This window comes from Halichoerus grypus, chromosome 10 (assembly GCF_964656455.1).
Source record: "Halichoerus grypus chromosome 10, mHalGry1.hap1.1, whole genome shotgun sequence".
NCBI classification, from domain to species: Eukaryota; Metazoa; Chordata; class Mammalia; order Carnivora; family Phocidae; genus Halichoerus; species Halichoerus grypus.
The window spans coordinates 60,920,688-60,941,638 of NC_135721.1; the positions used below are offsets into that span (position 1 = coordinate 60,920,688).

General features: G+C 40.9%; 1 long non-coding RNA gene across 19 annotated transcripts in view; it reads right to left on the bottom strand.

Moving 5' to 3' along the window:
* Window positions 1–2,779: 2,779 nt before the first annotated feature.
* LOC118533483 (uncharacterized) overlaps window positions 2,780–20,951 on the bottom strand; it is a 595,288-nt gene continuing 577,116 nt past the window's right edge. For 18 of the 19 annotated variants that reach the window (XR_013441794.1, XR_013441793.1, XR_013441790.1 and 15 more), the window contains one exon: window positions 13,896–14,417. This is a non-coding gene — a long non-coding RNA (uncharacterized LOC118533483). Of the gene's footprint in view, window positions 9,293–9,391; window positions 9,564–13,895; window positions 14,418–20,951 lie in introns of those variants that run through there. The other variant, XR_013441789.1, reaches the window with a different exon arrangement.

The window sequence follows — 20,951 nt, forward strand, 5'->3', positions numbered from 1 at the left end:
AATGCAGACACGCCTAGTGGTACTGCCGGCAAAGAGGACGCAGTCAGACGTGGAGAGAGAAGTCGGGGCTGCGTGCACAAGCCGGGCCGGCGGGGAGCGAGCCTCCACGATGGAGGAAGGCGCCTTGTGCAATGCTGGGCATGGCAGCAACGAAGGTGCCCGGAAGAACTATTATTACAATATGCAACAAAAGGGGGAGGGAGAAAGGGAGCAGGGGTGAAAAGCTTTCAAGTCAGTTAAATTCATGAGGGCTATGGAGGCTCAAATTGAAATTATCTCACTCTGTGCTGATAAATAAAGGAGCTCTGGTACCTAAATCATGACACTAACTATACGTTTCGATTTTTTTAAGTAGTGATTAGGTGGATACTCTAGGGAACCTACCAGCCTTCACAGAGATAACAGACTCAACTTAATATCAACTTAAAAAGAGACTTGAATTCTAACCAATCTCATGTAATGAATTGAAATTCTATAGCTTTCAGAGGGGGGGAAAGATAAAAAAGCGACACGGCTCCATCCTCTAACTTGCTGTCAGGAAATATAATTTGTGCTCTCGGTGATTCACCTAGCTCATATGCAGCATGCAAATTTATTTCCCTAATAATCAGACCTGGAGATTGCCCAAGAGGATTAATAGCATCATTCCTTATGACCGCCAGGATATTATGCACCTCTGACATGGAAAAATTGTGTTAGTTCTACAGAGAAAACGCAAGGATATTTGTCCTGCTAGACAATATAATAGGCTGGTGCATCATCAGATTACAATGTCATTTCAAAAACCTTGAATACAAATAATGGACAGTGGGGGAAATGTTGGAACAACCTCCCTTAATTCAGTAGCCTTGAATTCACATGTATTTTTGTGTGTGCTAGGCGGTGTATGCATATTTCTTTTATTAGAGCTTTCCAACATTGCATGCAAAAAGGCAAAGGTATTATATATTCCATGAGATCTTGTCATTGTTTCTTGGAAAACGGATGAAAAAGACGTGAGAAAAGGGTGCTTTCGATGGTTTGGGTTTATTTTTAACCCACCTATACGCAGCCAAAGATACAGTGTTCAGGAGCAGAACTTTCACTGGTATCCGCTGATTATCTGGAGTTTACATGTGGGGTGTGCTCCTTGGGATGTATACAAATACAGGCATCTAAGAATTTAGTTTCCTCTCCTGTCTTTATTCAAACACGAAGTCATCTGTATCTTCAGTCGCTTAATATTTGATAACCAAGGTAAAACAATACATTTCCCCATCGTTGTTTGGGACTATATTTTATTTTATTTCTTTATCTTTTACAGTGAATCGGTCAGAAATTTTCCAGAACAGTAATGTCTCCAGCTGTACTTTAGACCAAAGAACGCTGCCTTGAGACAAGACCAAATTTCATTATTATGCGCATGGGAGCAATAAGATTAGCTCCTACCGCTGCCCCTGAGGTGGAGCAGCAGGATGAACCAATGAGATGATGCTAATGTGCATGTTAATAGTATTCTGCTAGAAGAAGTTGGGATAATTAAACGTGTACCGTCTCTTTAAGACAGAGCCACACACATTTTCTTCGGATGGGTGTTTACAAGAATTCCAATTTCAGGTCATAGCCATTTCTGAGATTGCTTAAGAAAGAGATGGGAATAACTTATCTTATTCATGTATTCAAGGAACCTTATAAAATGTGCAAAACATAACAGTTTTAAGGGGCAAAACATGCATCTTATCTTGACAGAGCTGCTTTATTATGTGTACTGTTGTATACTGACCTAATATATGGAGCATTTTTAGCTAATATACCTTGCAGGAAACCAGCCTTTAATGTGATGGATTTTATGGTATCTCATTAGGGTGTGTTTATATAACCTGATACTAAACACGTTTTCAGATTCATGTTCCTTATTAAAATTGTGAGCCACATTGATTTTTAGTTGGAAGAGCAACAGAGTCATTTTTACCATTAAGAAGGGTAGCTCCGAACTTATTCCCAGAGCACATCTCTTTTCTGTACAAACTTGGGGACTTCCCCTTTCACAGCTTCAATTAGCATGGTCTTCATGGTATGGCCCACTGGCCTCTGATTGCTTAGAAGCCTCTGTTAGGTTATTATCCATCATGCAGAATTGTTAATTCCATAGGAAGTTTTTCTTTCATTCCCTGCCCCCCACCCCCGGAAGGAAAAAAAATAAATCTGTTAATCCTCCTCTTGTTTTGTCATCAGTATCTTTGATTTTATGAATTAGCCCCAAATAATACTGATAGATTGACCCTGAAGAGATACATGTCTTCACATCTGAGCCGTGGGGTTTTCAGAACTGACACTACCAGTCACTCAGTGTCTGTGCATAAATGGCAAATTAAAAAAAAAAGGGGGGGAATCCCTTAACATTGCAAGTTGTGTTAAACGAAATAATGACTTTCACATGGTGAAGTCTCGTTTTGTAAACTGATCCTGTGGGGTAACTCAGAAAGTCAGCCGTAAATAGTGTCCCAGGGTATTCCAGCGGAGGTGGGGGGAAATAATGACCTGGAGGTACTGTAAATAGTTTAAATTATTGGAAGGTCTTTCTAAGAAATGTAATGTGAGAAGGGAGAGAAATGCTTTTTCTCTATTGTGAGGCGAGTACCCTTTGGAGGTGATCCAAATTCACAACGCAAATATTTAGAGAAAAGGACTATCTTTTGAGAAAAGCAAAAACTTTTCTTACTTGTTACGGCGAAGCTAGTTAACACAATCCAACCAGGATGGAAAAAAGAACATCCAGACAGAAGCACACGCTGTTTATTTCACTTTTGCATTTCAAACTAAAGTCACAAGCCTTTAACAGGGGCGGGGAAGGGCGGTGGGGGGGAGGGACTAGATTTTTAACAGTGACATAGAAAACCTATGGAATGAATACCGTTACCCCTGATAGATTGAATATTGTTAATCGCGTGACTTTACTTTAACCATATTTATAACTTTAATTATAATCCTGGAATTGTAGTTCACAAACCTCAAGTAATCGCTCTCTCTATTCGGCCTAAGAAATTTTAAGTCAGAACTTGTTCTCAGAAAAGAAGATAGTTTCCCTTTATGTTGCCCCTGGCATGTTATTCATTATTAAACATTAACGTTGTGTCAATTACTCTCATATTTGATTATTATCCCCGTTATTGCACCAGCTAATCAAGTCTTCTTTAAAGACGTGTCTGGCAGTGACCGTGAACCAATGTACAGGAGAGAACTGTTTGTGTTTTCTGTCTCCTCGTTAGCCGCAGCAATTAGTTATTTTAATTCACTCCACCACCCTACTACCCATCACCATCATCCCCAAATAAGGTAACAGTATGACTTACCCATTTATTTTAATCAATGTGAGATTGAACTTTCAAAGAGTTACTCTTTCGCTACATACAAGAGCCAGGTTCCTGGACTTGTTTTAAGTGAGGATGAACCGAGCTATTCTGAGAACAACTCTGTTGTTAGTATTAACAGCTTCACAGTTATTCGGCTTGAGGTGTAATTATTTTACCATTATTACATGCAAAGCTTTTAACAAAACAGTCGTTCCCTCCATTTAAGCAGAGAGTTTTATAATTTATTACATCTCTTTGGTCATCAACACACTATACAAACAGTTGGCCACCGGTGACCAATTACATTAAGGTTAAGCAACATAACTTTAAATTAGAAATAAGCTAATGTATCTTCATCAAGGGCCTGCTGTGTTTTCACTGCTGTTTATGAGATGATACTAAATGTGGATATGGAGCACGCTCACTGGGACCAATTCCTTTCGGCCTGAAAATGGGAAAGTCTCGAGTGTACCCGGGTCCAGAGCTAATTAATGGGATAACATCTGCTTTAAGCATTCAGCTGGAGTAATTTCTATCAACTTCCCAGCGAAGGTGCAGGGGAAACTGTCAGAGAACTAAGTATCTATCATGAGCCATATTAATCTGTGACAGGACTGCAAAAGGCACATTTCGGTCTTGGTTTTCTATTTATTTGGGGTGTTGCTATTATCAGCACGGGGTTCCCTCCCACTCTCCCTCTCTTTGGTGCCTGAATAATTGTGGGGGTCTCTGCGCAAATAACCTATTATATCCACGCAGGCCGGGGAGCAGGTCCTGTTTTCAAAAATTCAGTGGTGAGGAGATAAAAGACAAGAATAAAACAGCCACGTTCCTTCTGAAACAATCAGTTTTAGCCACAAAGACATTTATGTTGTTTTATCGTATTACTTAAAAACGCAGCAGGATTTGCGAAAGAGAAATACCAGTACTGTAAAACAAGGTTCAGAAGGGATAAGCCCACTTATTTCATGTTATTTCATGCTATCAGCTCTTGTACAACACGATTCCAGCTTTAGTAGCAACTAAATAAAGGCACCTGTTCTGTGCGGTCATTTACATAAATCCAACCCGAATGGAGGGAAAAAAAAAAAAAGTCATTCTCTGCCACCACCCTGTCCGGGGCGTGACGTGTGCGGAGGCAGCAACAGCAGCGGTCCCCTCAGCAGAAACCTCCCACCCAGCTAGCCCTTTATTTTGCACCAATCCTATAGTCTGTACTTATTTTTTGTCCGTGTCTTTGTCTGGCAGCAGAGCCAGAGAAAAGAGTTCGTTTTAATGAAGAGCTCGGGAAGACGGGGTTCCGTGTGTCTGCGCTTTTGGAGTAAGTCCTGTACACCGCCCGGGCAGTCACTGAGCAAGCAGCGCGGAGCCTTACGATCCCGGCGCTCAACAGAGAGAGGGGGGAGAATATACATTGTTTTTAGCGGCTGAGCTGAATTATGCTGATGTCACTTTTTAATAATCATGGACCCAATAACTGGCATACATAAAATATGATCCTGAGGAAGAAATTACAATAATGACCATTCACCTTTACTGAAAGCTGATGGGGTCAGAGGCCAAATGTCAGCTCACAATGAGTAGGGGGGAATTCACAGTCTCAAATCCCACAGCCTCCTAAAAAGGGGGCCGCTCAGGGTTATTTATGGAAATGAAACTGAGAGGAGAATCAAGATATTTTTTTAAAGAACCTTAACACTTATACCATAGAGGGGGGGAAAAAGACACCATTTTTCTTTAGATATTTAATAATCCTACGAAATTTTTAATATTGCTAACTTGAAAGTGTGGTTGTCCCCAATTCACATATTTATGCAATAATCTTGTAATAAGCTAATAAGTTGTATTGGTTAATTGCCAAGCTATTTTGCATACAGTTAAGTTGTGCATATAAAAATACGCATGATGAAACATGTAGTATTTTATCACCCAAAGCAACTAACATGCTCATACCTAATGCATGCACACACACTGTAGCCCAGGACAAATTGCTCGTGTTAGTTACTACCACAGGCTGGCAGGCCAGAAAATACATTTGGTGCCTAATATGCATAAGCACAGAAATATGGTCAGGCTCATTACTGTAATAAAGCTGTGATTTGCCAGCAGGATCAGTAGAAACACACTTGCAACAGTCTGTCCCTTCCACTGGTTCATGTGCCATAAAGCAATAAGGTTGTAACAAGGGTGAATCCTCAATTCAGTTGGGCTACCTTGTCTGGGTTATTTGAACCCTTATTTGCCTTAAGGGGCCCATTTGCTTGTCCTAATGTGTACACAGTGATAATGTAGCCATTTGCGCAATAAGGAAGGTCTGCAAAACAGTAGTCTGCTCTGCAATAACGTGGAGTAGCGAAGAGTGTGGGGGGCTGGCAATGCTGGTCCAATTACATCAGTCCGTGGAGGCGTCTTCAAATCGGAGGTGGCTTTCGAATGTGCTTCAGAGCAAGTGGAGTGCCGGACAAGAGAAAAGCCAAGTAGATTTCTTTTTAGTGCTCCGGTAAAATTAGAGCCAGGTTGATGAAAGAAAATGCCCTGGGTCCTCTGCTTGAAGTTTCCGTGTTAAACAAAAGACTCTTGAAAAATTATAGAATTTACATTGAGTAGAATTTATATTACTTCCATGAAGATGGAAGTTTCCTAGTAGGAAAGAAGGCACTAAGGGGTCATTTCCCATGGGGAGGGAAGGGACATTCAGGAAGGAGTGCAAAGGACAGTCTGAGTGCAAAGATGAAGGTAAGGTGGTCCCCAGTGACCTCAAGCATTGTGGAGCCCTGTCTTTGTTGTCCCAGTCATCGATCAGATGGGCTGGGGAAGGACATTCTTTGATGGTAGAGAGCTAGAAAATTGAAATCCAAGTTTTGGGTCCATGGGCAAAAATGCTGAAGATCATATGGTACATATTTTACTTTTACTTTTTTCCTTTTTGATTTTTCTAGCTTTACATGAAAACTAGCTTTGCATCCGTACCCATGTAAACAGGGTAAAAAGCTGGGGGTGGAGTATGAGGAAAAAATAACAGAATTAAAGTATCCAGAAAGCACAAGTCTTTCCCAAGATTTGGAAGAGACTCTACTCATCAACTAGAAAAAAATAATCCAGAAACTTGCACATTCTACTTCCAGCAGTGTTTACCATACTTTTCTAGGATAAATATCACGAGTGCCAAAGCAGCATTGTTGCTCTGGCCAACCTCAATGAACTGCTCTTGGGACAGCTGTGCTGAGGAAGATTCTGAAGTCACAGGAGGTCTCAACACCCACAAAGAAGGGAATGGCGGTGTGTATTCCAGCTCTCTCAACCCTCAGGTGCCAATGACCAGCTTCAGATGTCATTCACTAAGCACTGCCATCCTCTCTGGTCTGAGCGACCCCTCCACATTCCTCATTCTTCAAGATGCAACCTCACAGAACACATCCTGGCTTGCTAAGAACTTTAGGTCAGACTATATAAAGAATGATTGTACATATTCACGTTAGATATCAGGTTTATGTTCTATGTGTTATTAAATATGAATCAGTTTTTAGCCACACACCTTCACATGGAAAATAGAATGTGTAAAAATAAGTTGATGTTTATGTTGATTCTTTCTGGGAAATGGACATGCCCTGGTGTAAGTGAAACGGACGTCCCCATGGCTGAGGGGGAGCACATCCAGGTTGGCCTAATGGAAAAATGGAGAAGACAGCTCTCTGGGTAGTGTAGCTTTGCTGGAATTCAGAATATTCACATCCTGCTGCTGATATCCCCCACTGGCGTCTCCCAGGCCAGCAGAATTGCTACTATGAGTTGATACATCATCTCCAGGATGCCCCAAATTGAAGGCAAACACACTACTAGGCAGGGGTCACGCACAAAACCAATAACCCTATTCCCTATCATCCAATCAGCTAATAACTTCCAAAGAGAGGGTAGGAGTTAAGGGAACTGCAGGATCTTCTCTGTTACTTATTTTAAAAAGATGTGACGTAGATTGAGTAGGAACATTAGCCGCAAAGAGCTGTGCTGGAAAAGGCCTCTCTGGACAGAGCTGACTGTGAAGGCTCTGGGTTCCTGAGAAGAGAGGATGTCAAATCAAATCCACGAACAGTTTTTACTTACCTCCTAGATGCTCTGGGATCCACTGCACAACACACAGGCATGGCATGAACAGATGGTCGAGGGTCACCGATGAAATGGCTTAGTAGGAGAGATCTCACCATGCTTTGAGAGACCACTTATCTTTGTTTTTACTTATTTTCATGATTTTTTTAAAAACAGATTTTTTTTTACTCTGTAGCAGAAGATAGAGAACTACAGCTAGCATTTCCCCATTTGTATAGCTTGGAGAGCTTTGTCACATTTCTGAGAACCACGTGGGCACTTTCAATACCACATTTTACCTGTGAAATCCTCCCCCCCCCACCAATGTCTGCCCTTGAAGTGCTTCTGGTTTCGAGGAAGAGGACAGACGAGGCAAGTGGCTAGAATACCTCCCAATACTGCATGTCACAAACACCTCAGGGAGAAAAACAAACAGACGGCACACTGTTGTTGGGTGCATCATCACAGGCCTGGACCCCAAATGGGAGAGGCAAAGTCTACCTCAGCCACGGGCAATCAGGAATAGGCCTAGCATATGTTTCCTGAAGTTGCTCAGTTGCTAGTCCTGAGCTTCCCTTCAGAGTGGAGACTACATCTCATCCTGGGAAGAAAGTCTCCTTCAGTGGGAACACAGACATCAGTCTGGAACATCACATGTGGCCACTTTGATCACTGGGGCAATCTTTTCCAGACTGGCCCTTTAAAACTTGAGGTTCCTGAGGGGGGGGATCCTGGTACAGGGAAACAAAAACAGCTATTGATGTTTAGTTTCAAGGCATTTCTGTACTTTGGCTTTTCTTGTCTTCCTTTCTCCCCATGTTCCCTTTTCCTCCGACGCCCACTTGCAGCCTCCCTAAGGTCTCCCTGGATTTGATCTACTGACCTGGGTGCTGAGGCTGGATTTGAAATCTTCTGAAGGGTCCTTAACATGCCAGACTTAACAGGCCTGCCTGGGCCAGCTGCTGTCTCTGAGCTGCCACAAACTCCAAGGATTGTTTGGCAATAAAAATCAGCTATAAAAGTGTGAAAAATACCAGAGACCTAAATGCGAGAGGGAGGCAAGGGCGGGGGGGGGGGAGACATGGCTCTTACACCCTTTTAGTGGACATCTGATTTATTTTTTAAGTGGAAAAGCCACTTTTATAGCTACTGTAGTTCAATTATCTCTAATTTTACACATTTTATGCAAATTCTTCCATCTTAATTGCAAATGAGAAGGAAACTTATTTTTTAAAGCAGAAAAACAAGGTATAGTTTTGTATTTCCTTTTCAATTTTTAATTCCTATTCGTGGTTCAGCACCATTAAACTTTTAAAACTCTTTTTACACAGTTGTTTAAAATTATGTGTAATTTAAAGCACACTCGCATGTTCACAAACACCCATAGCCTTAAACAAGTAGCTAATTTTATTCCCAGACCTCACTCTCCCTCTCCTGGAAGATACTTTGATGTTCTCCTACTTGTAGTTTCAAAAGACTGCAAAAGGATATATTTAAAAGGTTTCACAAAGAAATTTAGTATCTTACACATCAAGCACATTGGAACATATTCTAAGTGTTAGGAAACCTGGATGCAGGTTCTTTGCGGAGTTGCCCAGATTTCTAACCAGCAGTGCACTGGTTGATATTTGACAACCAACTCTCTTGGGAGGTAACTAACCACGACTCTCTGATTCGTGGTGGTCGACAATTTCCATGGTGTAAACACTGCTGTCATGGCCAGTTTCAAGCTACTGACGTGACATCACCGAACCTGGAGGTGGGAAGAGACGGTCTCCGTTGGCCCGCATGAGCACGAAGCACCAAGCACACCACTGCCTCCAGCACCTCCCACTTGCCTGGGGGTTTTCAACTGGCTCTTCTCGGATTTGGCACCTCTAGAGACAAAAGGCCAATAAGAAACAAGGTTTCCACACTGGAGAGGTGTTTCAAAGATGTTACAGACTGTCAGGAAACTTGGCATAATGCTTACCAACCTAGAGTCAGGAGTTTCGGGCAAGAATCTGGCAATGCGCAACCACCTAACCCGCGCCGCATCTTTGCCCTGGAGTCTGTCTCCTCATGTCTACAATGAGAACGGAGTTTGCTCTGCTGTGGGCTTATCTTCTAATGGCAAAAGAGCTAATAGTTGTAGAATCACTTGGCAAACTGAAAGGGATATGCAAATAAAGGCTAAATATCGTCAGGGTTCATTTAACAATGATCGGTTTAGTCACCAACAGTGTCTCAAGGTCACCATGGGAAACACAGAGACGTACATGACAGAGTGCACAGAATTACTCTTCGATAGATTGTGATTTAGGGTTTTCAAGACGAAATTGCATCCCAGTCATTTGTGGGAAATTTAAGTATTTTTCTGAGCCCTGAATCTGGAGAAAAATCAGTCAAGGCATCAGGGAAAGAGAAAAAAAGTACTATGACTCTCGGAGAGGATTAAAGCTTAATTTTGATCTGAGCTGGCCTTCTCCATTGGGAAGGACAAAGTGAGCGCTGAGAAGGCTAGGGCTGACAGTCCCCGGCAGGAATGAGGGGCGCCCGCCCAAGGCTTCAGAGATGGTGGTGGCGCTCAGGGGCCCGCATGGCCTCCTCCCCTCACTACACACGGTATTACACTGGAACCTTCCTCAGGTGCCCACACAGATAACTCGTGGCCAAGACCTTTCCAGGCCAGGTCCTCTCTTCCTTACCAATCCTATTTGATTCCAGCATATCGAGCAGAGGGGACACAATCATTTGCCTCCAACAAAAATCCAGGCTGCCCTGAAACCAGAAGCGCCGGAGAAGAGACAGGAAGGTGGCGTGCGTCTCATTAGGCGCTCTGCCTGGCAATAATCAGGCTTGCTCGGCTAACGGCGGACTCCCGGCAGCTGGGCGCACACTTATTTCCGTGAAGGCAAACGAGGAGCACACATGAGTCCCCGACTTCTACCTCTTCTCTTTTCTCTGTTCCCTTTGTGACTTCATGCTGGTTTGCAATTTGTGTTTCCACCACTGTAGTTAATTCTAAGACACAGTCGATCAACTCATAGCCTCCTTAGTAATGGAAGTGCTTCTAAATAAAATTGCGTGAAGCTCCACACTTCAATGGAGAGGATCCCTACCAGCCCTTCCATCTTGTACTGAGCTGGCTACCCTTTGCTGAAGTTACATTGATAGCATAATTAATGAAATAAGCTTTTCTTCTGACTTGCCTAACTAGCTATGCCAGGTGACTTGGAAATTCTCTCTTTATTAGGGAGCACTGCTACCTGGATGGGCTGAGACCTTCCCACATCACCTTGAGCAGCCAAAATAGTCCACCTTGAGCACGTGACTGAGACCTGACAGGCTGAAAAATACACAGGCCTCATAATGCATGTCAACAATTTTACTATCTGGTACAAATGGAAACTTGCTGAATTTATTCCCTAAAATGCTTTTTATGCTTTTCTTGGTTCTGGCTTAGTGGTAATGTATTTAAATGTCTGGAAGAAATATTCAAAAGAATGAAACACATAACTTCAGTTGAGATGCCTACATTTCAAACCAAATACTGGCAGATCAGTGAGTATCTAGGTTAATACTATCCTTATTTGATTAGGATAATTCACAGAGACACTGGCTCATTCCTTCAGATCCTGCCTTTTAACCAATCAATATTTTTAGGGTTATGGTTTTCAGAAGGCAGGTGATAATTTTGGAGATAGCATCTCAAGGTGTTGCTGACATTGAGATGCATATTTAATATGTTCTTGGAGTGACAGAGCACAGCCATGTTGGAATCTCTCCCCCCCAGAAATACACACACACCCACAGTGCCACTAACTTTTAAATTTTTGAAGTTCTAAAATAGATTTAGCAAAGGGGCTCTTATTAATGTCAGTGAAAATGTGGAAATTTAAGGGGTGGGCAGTGCCTACCTTTCCCACAGATGTGCTTGCTGTCTTTTCAGTGTCCCAGAATCCCTGAGAAGGAGAGAGAAGAAGCAGGTCTCCACACAAAGATCAATAGTGGGGATGGGAAGGAGGAGCAGTGAGGACAGCTGTAGCTGTGGGCTGGTACTTCACCTAAATTAGCACATGTCACTACCTACACGAGTAGGGGATTACATGAGAACAGGGTAAGGTAGGGGAAAACAAAGGGCAAAAAAAAAAAAAAAAAAAGAGAGAGAGACTTGGATTTTTCTTTTAGAATGTCATTAAAAAATATCTATTTTAATTTCACGTGACTAAAATTATCTGCTTGCTTTGTATTAATTTTGCCTTGACTGAAATTAGTTGTCAGACCTCTGTTTATAGCCTAATTACCTTTTCCCTGAAAAAAAGGAGGTAAAAGAAATAACAATAAATTCGTAATGCAAAAGCTACAAGTTTGTAGTATTAGTACAGATTAGGGATGGTTCCAGGAACAGGGTTTGAAAATAATTTAAAGGAATCTGAAGGAGGCTTGTATTTCTCAGAAGACTATTTTGCCCGTACTCTCCTCATTGTTTAGTGCCACGGTTATGACTCGTGGCCACAAACACTTGAGAGTGAGTCGTGCCCGGGGGTGGCTAATTTAGTACCATCTATTTTATTTGGCTCTCTTACCAAGCCAGCTAGATCCTCGAGTGTTCACGCTCAAGATCATGGTTGGCAAAATTTCCTGTCAAGGGCCAAACTGCAAATATTTTAGTCTTTATGGGCCATCTAGTCTCTATCCCAACTACTCAGCACTGCTGTTGTAGTGTGGAAACAGCCACGGACAATATGCAAACAAATGTGTGTGACTGTGTTCCAATAAAATTTTATTTACAAAAAGAGGCAGTGGGCCAGATTTGGCTCACTGGCCGTCATTTGCCAAGCCCTGCTCTGGACAATTCAACCAATGGAACATGAGGAGAAGCTAATGTACACACAGCATGGCAGAGAACTAGTGTTCAACAAATATATTTTAAACAAACGTGAGTATCAATGCAACAAACAAAAACATACTCAATAGCAGAAATGCAGGATTATCTCCAAGTCAGAATTCATGGGTTCAAAAAAAAATCACTGCTTCAGTAACTTCTTGTAACTAATGAAAATAAGTAGCAGATGAATATGATGGCAACACAGAGAAAAGATAACCAAGAGCCCCCTGTTTACCGAAACCTAGTGAGAGGCAAGCTATGTCCAATTAGCCATAGACAGCGCCACCACGTTACCATGCCACGTGTGGCTGAGGTTTACAACATGCCCCTCCGCCAATGACATTGGCTAAGTCAGGGTGATGTGAAATGTATTTTTAAAAAAATATGCATCAAAATGAGCAGCGTTTAAAAAGTTATCTCCCTCGAAAGGGTGAGCTTCAGTTGTCCCATAAACAAGCACCAGATTTGGGAAGAAAAGTTATGGGTCTCCATCTTGTCCTGCTTCTCGCCTTGTGGCCGGTTTCCTCATCTGTATTATGAGCACTGGACCATATGATCAGTGGTTCTCAAACTCTGACTCTAAGCCCCTCTGATGCCAATGCTACTTCAACTATTTGCTTTTTAGGTAGAGCCCTAACTTATTCTATTATGCTTTTTCCCTAAGGGTGATATGTTGAACTGGCTTTTTCTCCTCCACTGAGCAAGTTCCCATTCCCCCCCCAACCCTCCCCAAACCCCTCGAGCGGAGAGTCTCATCTGAAATGTGAAGACAGCCCATCTCCCCACAGATAGCCAGAGACCCAGAGCAGTCAGGACGGCAGCTGAAGGCCCCTCTCCAGGCCGAGCCTGCAGTCATCTTGGGCATCCTGAGCATCCCTCAGCTGGAGGGGCTTTCCCCGCTCAGTGCCTGGACCATTGCCAAGAAGATCTGTCCAGCTGTAAGCCTGATTTTATATAGTTATTTTCACTTATTTTTTATTTCGCAAGATGTAAACGAATCTGTTTAACTAGGAAATCACGTCCCTTGAAAGTGATTATAACCTAATTTGACATGCAGTATTTGTACACTTATTCTAGTGTTATGATGCATTCACCATGTTTACATAAATAGAGATTTCTGTATAATTACTACAAGATAATGTAAAGAGTTAATCACATGAAATCCCCCAAAATCTCATTTGGGTAAATTTTTTTTTTTAATTTGAAAGTAAAATTTCCTTTGGAAACAAAGTGGGCCCATTTCCAAAATGTTCTATAAATCATCTTTGAGAGCCTTAGAAAAACATCTCCTTTCTTCATCCATTCTTGTTTGCTCATTTATTGATAGAGTCAGATAATTTACTGTGTATCTAATACGTGCCAGGTACCAACAGAGATAAAATTGACATGTTTCTTGCCTTCAAGGGCATTACATCTAAAGAAGTCTGGAAGACTTCTTGGAGAAAGGTGAAGCTCTGCCTTGATCTGTTCTGCTTACCTTTGATTTTCTACTATGTTTTCTTCATGAAAAATACATTGGAAGACATATACAAGAATGATTTGCATAGAAAGAAATGGAGAAGGGAGAGAGGCAAAATTAGCATGAAATTCTAGAGGAAGAGTTGCAAATATTTGAAGTGTTTTCTTTTTATATCTTATTAGCTAGGAAAGGTATTTCCCCCAAACTGAAATATTTTACTAAAATTAAGAAGGAACAATCACATAAAGAACGACCGAATAGTTCTAAACCAATTTAAAAAAGGCCTATTTGTCTCTCTTCCTGAGGTTAAATAAATGCTTCTCTTTGCACTCAGTTGCTTCCATTCATTCTGCTCGTACCATATGTGTAGCTCCATCTTAGCATCTTTGAGGGTTAAAATTTAGGAAAAAGGCCTGCCACGGTAGATCACGCTGTCTGAAGAGTGTAAAGAGGGCTGGAAAAACATCTACAGTGGCATCAGTGTTGGAAAGGTGAGGATGTCACTGGAGGTGCACATTTCACAAACAACATATTCTCTTGTCACTTGCACTGGACGCCGCACATTCAGGTGAACCACGGATGAGAAAGTCCTTTCATTTCCCCTGGGAGAGCTATTCCTCCATCAACACGTTCCTTCTCTCAAATCCTTGGGCTCTTCTCTTTACTGTGTTTTCTAGAAGACAAATAACATTTAGACATAGTTATAAAATAATATCTTCAGTGAAATAGGACAATTATTTATTTTTAGGATGAGTTCCATACAATTCCCATCCAAAAATTGTCAGGATGAGAGATAGAGATTCAAGAATGGAGTGTCCCAGTACTTCAATGAGATGTTATTCAAATCAGTGTACATGGGTAAAAGTACCGAGTATGCCTTATTGTTCATGAGTTCGTTTAGTTTACTTCAGAAAGAAAGAATCCAAAGTATACATCATTTGGCCACAAGGTCCTACAGAACTAAAACATGTTGTGTATTAGAGTGAGCATGGTATTATACCATTATTTGTTCAACTGTGTACTCCTAAACTATTTCTAGAATTGACTTATTCCTAAGCCATCAATTAGGCAACCCTTAAAACATAATACCCTACAGGCTAGCTATTTAACCATGTACAGCCTATTTGCTATATAGGTTTTCCATTCAGGTCTGAGTTCCATTTTGTCCTCCCATTACAGATGCATCATAGAGTCATCTTTGTGAAGAAGCATAATAATGTACTTTATATCCTAGTTCTGCTATGAGTCCCATGGTCCTAAGAGCAAGTTACTCAACCTCTCGGTGCTTTGGTTCCACTTGCTGTAAAATGGAAATAACAATTCCCATTGTTGTGGGGATTTAAATGCCTTATCACAGAGGGGACTTAGAGCTTTGCCTGGCACATTATGAGGGGATAGTCAATGTGTGCTAATTATAGTGGAAGCTGCAGTAATCATGCTGGCCTTGGATGGCATTCATACACACTCACTGCTATATTGTACCTGTTCATTTTCATTTAGCCTATTCCCTAAATTCTAAGCCCTTGTGAAACATTATTAATGCCAATAGGAGCCTAAGGTAATGAAAAATAATCTGAGTATATGTATTCTCTCTACTTCCCCAAATCTCCAAGGTATTTTTGTCTTCCATCATGTGGCTAATTGTGAAGTGACTACATTCATGACCACTTTTTATTTGCATATTTGATGTTTCTAGTGGAAACACTAGATACTAACAATGACACTATCAATAATATGGGAAACTTCCTGATTAAAAAAAGAAAAGTTCCTTTTTATTGTCTGCCTCTCATTTTGGCCTCCTTTCCTTCCTAAGCGACCTTACTCACCCAGCCAGACTACAGAAGACGAACACGCAGGAAGTGCAAAATTTCCAAGCTTCACCTTCCCTCTCCTTCCACCAATCAGTGCTTATTAAGCTCCTCAGGTAAGTTTACTTATTTTTGACATGAGTTCTTTATTGGCAGTAATCATCTTAGGAAAAGAAATGCTCTCTCCTGCTGCATCTGTAGCATTTTCATAGAGCCACATCCAAGATAACTTGATAATAGTCTCGAGGGAATGACAGCAAGTTTCTGAGGAGAGTCTTCTCTGTAAGAGCACCACATGCCCCAATTTTGAGGCAAATGCCCCAGTTTTAACATGCTGTCTCCCCTGTGTTCCCAAGAGCAGATCTAATGTTCTCTTCCTCCAGGTCTCTGTTGATTGCCTGAACTGTGATAATGCTGCTTGAAATGGCGAGGGAATGGGGTAGAATTGGAGTTATCCAAATCAAAAACATGTCGGATGAGACTCACAATCCAATAATAGACACTCTATGAGGCCTCCCTGAGGGTTGTCGGGTTTTTAGCAGAATATTAGCTGGCTACTTAACACACTCTATTGTCTTCACTTAAAGGCTCTAAATCCAGAAGCTTTGTTTAGTTTTACTAAATAAGATACCTAAGGAAATGGAATCCCTTTTACTCTCAACTGGTATGGATGAGGGGAAAGCACTCCACTGTATCACTGCTCTTCGCACACTGCAAGAAAATGCACTACCATGAAGATCTGTGTCTGGTCTGCTTATTAAAGTGTTCACAGAATAATTTAATGCAGCTACTTTTCCTTTCATGCTTTTCAATGGAGGGACATGAGAAATAGGTTTTTTGTTTTTAATTTCCTCTAAGCTCTAAAATGCAACATTTTGGATTTGAGAAACCCAAATAAAAGACAAAAAAGTATCAGCAGTGTCTTGCTAAATGTTATACTGGTTTCTAAATAAGCTTAGGAGAGAGCTTTAGTCAAAACAGGATTACAATTTCTCTGGCTCACCTTCTGCAAACATAACTTGCTTCTGCCTGTGGCACACCCAAAGTGGAAAAATGTTAGATGTGAGATTTATAAAAAGTGACACAGACACAAGCAATGCTTCTAATAAATAATATATTATTATAAGAGAAACAAAGTGATTGAGTAATGTCACGCTAATGACTCCTCTCCAATGGCTAGAACACCTGCTCCAGCGTTGTTTTTGTTCAGGTTTCTTTTCTTTGCTTGGTAGAACTACATCCAGGAAGAATAACCTACATGAAGTCATTTACCAAGGTGACTAAACTACCTTCTGTTAGGGTGTCAAACTGTCCCAAATTGGGAGACCAAATAGGAATTGGGATGTTGGAGTGAGCACATACTGTGAAACACTGATGGTTATTCTCATCCTAACTGCTCACGTGGACCTCAGACTGCTTTTGAGAAATCTCACCAAGGCCCAGGGACCATTTTACACACTGCCTTTCTAAATTTTACAGTGAAAACAACCCAAACTGGAATGAATCAACATGTGTAAAGGACTGTGAGGCAGCTCTGTCTCTCCCTAGATCTCAATGATTGTTACAGAGGTAAAGTCTCCAGTCATTCCTCCAGCTCCAAATTGTTATTTGATCTATGGCAAATGTCAACAGTTACGGGGGCCTATTTATTTCTATTGCATGGGGGAAAATCCACCTTATTTATCAGAGGGATCAAATATAGGCAAGAGGCAAAAATGTGGCTGAAAATTTACAAGTGTCCTGTGATCGACATTAATAATAAGTTTGGGCCTTATTTGGTTAGAAAAATCATTATTACTAAGTAAGAACAAGCTTGGATGTTGTAAACACATTTCTTATACAAGATTCCTGATTTATCCACTTGCTATCTAATCTATAGGCCACAAAATATACAGTCATCTTGATGCCATCCATCCTCAAAGCACTGACATCTGCTATTCTAGAAAAGGCCATTTCACATAGTTTTCTATTATAATAGCTGAACTTGTCTCTTAATGGGATTCAATGGGGTTTCTAGAGTAGAGGGAAAAATAACAATCATTTCCATTTTTTCTACGTCCTCAAAGCTAAGATTTAGCAATGATTTCACATCTTTTCTATAAGAATAGGCTCTGAATCTTGGGCCATGGGAATCAGGTGTAATAATCATGCAATGATATTCTTGAACCTCAATTCTTTTCTAAAGACTATTTAGCATGGGTTGGCCTATATTTGCTAGGCAGACTGGGAGGCTGAAGAAACAAAAATTTATTTTCTCACAATTCTGGAGGCTAGAAGTCCAATATCATATTGTTGGAAGGGTTAGCCACTTCTGAGCCATGAGGAAAGGGTCTGTTCCAGGCCTTTCTCCTTGGCTTATAGATGGCCAACTTCTCCCAGTGTCAAAAAAAGCTCTTCCCTCTTTGAGTATGCCTGTGTCCTAATCTCTTCTTTTAAGGACAGAAATCATATTGGATCAGGGTCCAACCTGGTGATCTCATTTTAAAGGCTCTGTCTCCAAATACAATTACATTCTAAGGTGCTGGGGGTTAGGACTTCAACAAATGAATTTTGGGAGGATACAATTCAGCCCATAACAGTAAGGGATGTACAAGTCATCCCGCCAATACATGGGAACAAAACCCATTCTGTCTACTTCCACTTAATTCTAGTCTTGGGTTAGTGATTATTGCATGGCTATGTGAGTCAACTTTTTCACAAATTAACATCATTGTGCTTTAACTACCTAATACCGCATGCTTGGAAACTTAGACTTTATGCACAAGTGTGGAGGAGCATATATCAGTGTGCAGAGATCCTGGATATAATAACACTCTTTGATGTCACTTACTTTTTATGGACTGTAGAGCATTGAGCTCTGATGCCCAAGGATCGTTCTGGACCTACTACTTTTTTAAACAGTAAAACAGCAATAAACATGACATTAAAGTAAGTTGTCTAAATTGCAAATAAATTAATGTAGCAATTGTTTAGCCTATAACTAGACAAATGCATATGAGAATGTTCATCAAGCCTATATGGTGGGAGCCTCCTGGCATGAAGAGAAATCTTCAAGTGTGTCCTGTGACATGTTCTCAGATAAGTCAGTGGTGTATTGTGGCTGACTTGGGATGAAGAACTTGGAAAAGTTGCCACGTGTGCAGTTCATTTTAGGCAAACCACTACTTAGCTAGTTGATCTGGGGTTCTGGGCTTTTCAATAAATTGTACTTCATTTCAGGGCTGTGGATGACATCAGAGAAGGGTTTTAAGTCCATAAGAATCACTTGGAAAGAAAAATACCCAAAAAACTTTTGGGTGCCTGCTTTGTGTTGAGCACTGGGGGGGTCTGAGGTGCCTGCCCTCAAGGCTTGTGGACAGGTCAGACACCTACCTGAGTGATGATGAGACAATGTGCTGCTTGAGAGAGGGGCACACTGGCAGGACCACGATTTGGAGAGACCGAAGAAAGCTTACTGAGAGTGTAACATTTGACGAGGCTTTGAAACAATGATATCACAGGTAGAAAAGTGGGGCAAGTCATGGACATTTGAAAGTGTGTGGCGTATTCAGCAACCAGCAAGTGGTGATGTGGCTGTGTGAGGGGAGTGAGAGAGAAATGGAAGTTAAGGTTTGAAAGTAGGATAGGGACACCCAGTAAAGGACCTTGTACACATACTGAAATGTCCAGATACTGTCTTTTGGACAATGAAGACCAGTATTTATTTTTTTAAATTTATTTTTGCTAGCTTTATTGAGATGTAATTGAAATTTAACTTTGTATAAGTTTAAGTTTTACGATGTGTTGATTTGATATATTTATAAATTGTAAAATAATTACCACCATAGTATTAGCTACTCCCTCCGTCGTGTCCCATAATTACCATTTTTTCGTGGTGAGAACATTTCAGATCTACTCTCTTTGTAATATTCAAGTATATGATACAGTACTACTAGCTACAATCACCATACTGTACATGAGATCCCCAAACTTAACCTTGTAACTAGAAGTTTATGACCTATGACTGATATCTCCGCATGTTCCCCAACCCCTGGTAATTACCACTCTACTCTGTTTTTCTAAGTTTGGCTCTTTTATATTCTACATATAAGTGATATCATATAGTGTTTGTCTTTCTCTGACTTATTTCACTCAACTTAATGCTCTTAAGGTCCATCCAAGTTGTTGCAAACAGCAGAATTCCTTCTTTCTCATGGCTGAATAATACTCCACTGTATGCTTATACCACATCTTCTGGAGTACCTGAATCTGGTTTCAGCATTTTAAAGTAAATACATCTAGCATTAATGTGGCAGAGGACCTAGAGGGACACACTGGAACTATTTTGAGCTCAGAAAACTATGACAAAGAGCTCAACTAGGGCAATGTCAGCAGAGAGCGTGGACGACAAAGTGGAGAGAGTTACAGGATGCAGAATGAACAACATGAGTTAGATGCAGGGTCTGAAAGAGAGAGGGAGGTTTTCCTTCTTTACCCCGAATTCATATAACTTTACTGGTGTCTCAGCACAGGATTTTGCTGAGGCCATTATGTTACCCCATATTAAAAAAAAAAAAAAAGCAAACAAACCCATGGCTATAAAGATTGCCTATAGATAGTGTAGAAATGCACCACTCACTCTTGCCATTGAAAAAAACCCCACACTTGTTTATTCAATCTCTGACTCACTAACCTTCTTATATTGACAAGTTAGACAAAAGTGAAACTGCAAAGACCAGTGCTGAACTTCCCTCCATCAATGATATCGGCAAGTTCTTTGCTGATTAGATAATCATTTTGAATGTTTTCTTAACTTTTTATGCTGTTCACAATGTAACAGCTACAAACCCAAGATACCTTTAATCTGTATTATTGACATTTCCCCCACCATTTTCATAAGTTTTCAAATCAACAATTTACCAAGCCCTGATTTGCAGCATGTGCTCATTTTCAAGGTACAAATACTCCCACCATGGCTGAGTTCAGGCTCCCAACATGATGCTATTGAGCACAAAGTGGGAAAGAGATGCACAGTATCACACCATCCTGTAGTATTTTAGCACAGGATACAATTGACCTAAACACCTCAAGAGTACAGATGAATGTGGTAAGATAATTGGGAAGGGAGAAGTGTTGAATATATATTACCTTTCTTTGTAACATGATTTCTCTAAGTTTTCCTTATTTAATTTTTAATAGTGGTTGTACCTAATAAGCAACTCAGAAAATTCCTGAAGAGTTAGCCATCAGTTCTCACAATCTCAGCATATCCTGACTCATATGAAGGATACACTGAGGGTGAGCAGAGAGCTCTAAGGCAGTCGCTCAGGGACCCAGGCTGAAAAGGCTCCACCATCTTGCAGCTGTGCCATCTAGAAAAGACTGCCTCCAAAATTACGACAGAAAGAGGTGGGATGGTC